This window comes from Prionailurus viverrinus, chromosome X (assembly GCF_022837055.1).
Source record: "Prionailurus viverrinus isolate Anna chromosome X, UM_Priviv_1.0, whole genome shotgun sequence".
Taxonomy (NCBI): Eukaryota; Metazoa; Chordata; class Mammalia; order Carnivora; family Felidae; genus Prionailurus; species Prionailurus viverrinus.
In genome coordinates, this window is record NC_062579.1 from 37,193,561 (window position 1) to 37,198,658 (window position 5,098).

Below are 5,098 nucleotides of genomic sequence, written 5' to 3' on the forward strand. Positions count from 1 at the left end.
TTCTTGAAACTGTTGACTGTGGAGGCATTTTTACAATGACAGCTTTTAAACCCTTGTCAGAAAACTCCCACATCTGATTCATCTTGGTTCTGGGGTCTGTTAGTTGTCTTTTTTTTTTTTTTTATTCATTTCGTGATTTTCCTGATTCTTGGTATGAGGGCTATTATTTCATTGTATCAAACCTACTTCGTATTTAGGACATTATAAGACTTTGGAGCCTATTTAATCTTTTTTTTTTTTTAAGCAGGCAGTTCTCCTGTTGACATGTAGCAGGAAACCCTGGTGGGCATGTATGTTTAACCTGCCACTGGTTCCCACTAGGTGGGATGAAATGATGAAATGCTGACTTACCACGGACGGGTGAAGTGAAAGTTCAGCTCTGCTCTCGGTCCTGCAGACTTCTTCCCTGTGAAAACAGAATGTTGAATCACACTTCTTCATTGTCTCCAAGCAGAGATGTAAGCTCAGCCGTTTACCGGGCCTTGTTGACGCCCGGAAAGGAAGGGTGGGAAGAGAACTATCAGCTAAAACTTCCCACCGCCTCATTCTGCCTCACGGAAGCTGGGCCGCAACCCACCACTGGGCTCTACTCACACCACCCCAACTGGGAGATCCAACACCCCCTGGCTCTAGGATGGAAGGGGATTGGATCACTGTTACCCACTTCTGCTGGGTAAGGGAGGGAAGACCAGCTCTTTGCTCAGCTAGTCAACACCATCCAACGAGGGAGTCAGAATGTGCTCTCTGCTTCTGCCATGTTGGAACGTCGGGTGAGGCAGAATGTCGGCTTCCCGAATGGGATCGGCGTCTCTTAAAAGGTTTTCTGTTGTTAGACCACTCACTTCCAAGTCCTTTGGATAGAGAGGCCAGGCTTTTCTTGGTGCTTATTTGTCTGAGTTCTGGCTTGGAGGCTTCCGCAACGCCCTACCTAGGATATATGGAAAGCAATAAGGAAACCCAGGGAACTCACCTCTGTGTTGTTTCTTAAATCGTGAGGTATCTAGGCATATCCTTTCCACCTTTGACAGTTTGCCTATATTTGTTTGTTGTGTTATGTCCAGGGACTTTTGGTTGTCAATGTATTGGAATTGAAGCTCAAATGTTTCTTGGTCCCCTACCAATTTATATGGCCTGGAAAGGTCATGGTAATCGGTTGTCCCTCAGTGAAATTTCCTGGTTAATCAATTTTAGAGGGTATTCCTCAACAAAGACTTTCAGATGTTCTTTTTTAATTGAAGTATGGTATGCATGCAGAAAAGCAGACACACAAATCATCAGTGAATTTTCACAAACTGAGACCATGTGTGTAATTAGCACCTAGGTTAAGAAATAGAACCTGACCAACATCTTCAAAGGCCTCCATTGTTACATTAGCTTCCAGTGACTACCGTCCCTAGGGGAACCAGCAAAGTGTCTCTTAATAGTATAGGCTAGTTTTCTCTATTCTCTTCTGCGTCTCGGTATTTTTGTTCTATGCTATGTTCATGAGATCCATCTGTTCCATTGTGAGTAGTTGTAATTTGTTCACTCTCATTGCTGCACAGTATTATATTTTGTAAAAACGCCACAATTAATTCACCCGGTCTACTCTTGATGGACATTTGGGTGTTGTATTAGTCAGGATTGTCCAGAGAAACAGACCCAATAAGGTGTGTGTGCGTGTGTGCGCGCACGCACGTGTGCGTGTGTGTGTGTGTGTGTGTGTAAAGAGATTTATTATAAGGAATTGGCTGACATGATTATGGAGGGTGGCAGATTCCAAAATCTGCAGAGTAAGTCAGCAAGCTGGAGACCCAGGAAAGCCAACAGTGTAGTTCCAGTCCAAAGGCTGGCAGCCTTAAGACCCAGGAAAAGCCAATGTTTCGGCTTGAATCTGGAGACAGGAAAAAAAGCCAGTGTCCCAGTTTTAAGACTGTCATGCAAGAAGAATTCATTGTTACCTGGGGGCAGGCCAGCTTTTTTGGTTCTACTTAAGCCTTCAACTGATTGGACGAGGCCCACCCACATCGGGGAGAATAATTTGCTCTACTCAGCCTACTGATGTAAATGTCAACCTCATCCAAAAACGTGCTCACAGAAACACCCAGAACAATGTTTGACTACATATCTGGGTGCTTCGTGGCCCACTCAAGTTGACACATCAAATGAACCATTACAGGTATTTTCTAGTTTGGTTTAGTATGAGTATGCCGCTATAAGCATTCTTGGATATGTCTTCGGGTGAATATATGTATACGCTTTTGTTCGGCAGGAGTGAAATCACTGTGTCATAGTATAGGCATATATTCAACTTCAGTGAATAAAGCCAAAGCGTCCTCCAAAGTGGATGTGTAAATCGACACTCCCCTCAGCAGCATACGAGAGTTCTGGTTGCGTCACATACAATACCACTTGGCATGTTTTTGTGTCTTTCATTTCCGTCGTTCTGACGAGCATCTATAGAGCATTGAAGCCTCAATGTGTATCTATGTCCCTGATAAAGAAGTTGAGCAAGTTTTGACGTCTATCGGCCCTTTCGTTACCCTTTTTTTAAATAAGTGTTCAAGGGGGGCCTGGGTGGCTCAGTCGGCTGAGCGTCCGACTCTTGATTTGCGCTCAGGTCATGATCCCAGGGTCGTGGCATCAGACCCCGCATGGGGCTCCCCGCTGAGCGTGGAGCCTGCTTGGGATTCTCTCGCTCCCTCTGCCCCCTCTTGTGCCTCTCGCAATAAATAAATAAATAAATACATACATATTTAAAACAATAAAAAGTGTTCAAGTCTTTTGCCCATTTTGCTGTTGTGTTGTCTGTCTCTCTATTAGAAATGTATATATAGGATTTCTCTATACAATCTGAGTAGGAGCCTCTTGTTGGATATATGTGTCGTAAATAGCACCTCCCGGGCTGTGGTTTGCCTTTTGTTGCCTTCATGACAGCTTTCGATATACAGAAGTTCTTCATGGTGAGGTAGTTCATTTTGTCACTTTTTTCCCTTCATGGGCAGCCCTTTTGGGGGCCCTGCTTACGAAATGTTAGGGCTTTTCTTGGAACCTTTCCTTCTCTGTCCCAGGACAACGGTTGCTCCAGAAGGAGCGAGGTGGCAGACAAGGAAGGAGTGGGAGGTGGGGTCCGCTGGTTCTCAAGTTCATCCTTGCATCATTCCTGAAGCCACGGCTGCCTGGAGCACTGAGAGCTTTGTGCTCAATCGACCGAACCTTCTTCAACTGTGTCCTCACCCGTGGTGATTTCTCCTTCTCATGGAGAAATGTGCCTTAGGAATCCCATTGATCGCTCCTGTCCCCATTTCTTCAGCCATGTCTGTAGATGTGCAAGCCTCCAATTCTGTACAGAGCTCCGGAGTTGTTGGCCATTGAATCGCCTGAACGTAGGCCAATCGTGAACTTTGGGTGGGCTGCCTTATTGCACAAGCTACCATATGTAAGTGTCAGCTCCAGGCCAACCACGACACCCCCGTAGATGTGTTGTTGTCAGGCTGTGTTTCAAATTACCTTTTTACTGTTTGAATAAAAGCATAAGCAGCTCTCTCAAGCTAACACGTTGGATATCACAGTTCTAGAAATGACGATCGATGTATTGGTCTAATGAGGGAATAAGATCGAAAAGCATTATGATGGCGATGTTTCAGTAATTAGGACTCAATGGTAGGAATCCCCAACTTGCCAGTGACCCTTAGCAAAGAGCTAAAAGTTTGGAACAAGGTGGGGATGAAAGCACAAATTCATATAAAAGGGAAAGGGAAAGAGAGAAGAGGAAAAGAGGGTGCGGAAGAATCATACGCAACCTCAAGTGGGTTCTGCAAGATCAGTTAAAAATATTTGGGAATTGGAGTGTCATTCTCCCCGGAAGAAAAAAAGTTAGACAAAGCAGTGTTGTGTTTAGAGTAGCCTACAAAAGCTTTATTTAACCCACAATGTAGCAGCAATAGGAACATGTCTTGCCGTTAGTTCCAAATTCCCCCCGATATGTCTACATCCCAGTCTTTGAGCCTAAACTCATCTCGGCTCGGCTGAGCTTGAACTTCCTGGAGACCTGAACCCAGAGAGTAGCCACGTATGAAAGAGGAGGGTCTGGATAATGCAGGCCCCGTGGCGGCAAGGAGGTGAAGACTTCCGTAGTTGGGCGATAGAGACAAAGGTGTCCCCTGATCTGCTATGGGTAGCGGGAGGGGTGCCATGGGTCCCTCAGCAACACGGGTGAGGGATGCAGCAAGCCAGCTGTCCCTGCTTGGCCAGGCAGCTATGGTGGCAGCATGGGTGTCAGCAGATACCTGCAGGCTGTTTGAAAAGTGTCACCTATTTGGCATTTCTCTGAAGTCTTGATCTGGTTTGAAAGGACTGAGCATCTAAATTAAATCAGAGCCGACAGACACTGTAATGCCTCTGGTTTATTAATTCTATGGTGCTTTAAAACCAGTTTACCAAAAGTCTTAATTAGATTCTTGAAATTCCAAAAGCGCCAGGCAAAAATTCAGCCTTGGCAAAAACACGTTGGTCCCACCCACATCCCCTTCTGCACACCCAGCTGCCAAATTGCTTAAATCTCTAAATAATTGGTTGCTAGATTAAATAAATTAAGCTCATGCATTTGTGCTTAAGTTTCAAGACTTAACGGCACATCCTTGCTCCCAAAGTTTATCAGCAAAACTGTAGTAGTTCGTTTGATGTCACACGCATGCACACACACACACACACACACACAGTTAGTAAAAGGGATTTTTTTTAATGATATGTGAATGTCAGAAAGAACCAGATCAGTGAGTGCTAAAAAGTCTATCGTAAAATTGAAGTTACTTTCACCACCCAGGGCAGAATAAAAGGGAAAGAGAATAATTTAGCCTACTACCTATGGTAATTAGATGTATGACTTTTAAAGAATGCTGACATCAGGGACGCCTTGGTGGCTCAGTCGGTTAAGCAGCCCACTCTTGATTTTGGATTAGGCCATGATCTCACGGTTCATGAGATCAAGCCCCACATCGACGGTGAACGTTGTGCTTATTCTTTCTTTCAACGTTTGTTTGTTTGTTTGTTTGTTTTGAAAGAGAAAGAGAGTATGAGCAGAGGAGGGGCAGAGAGAGAGGGGGAGAGAATCCCAAGC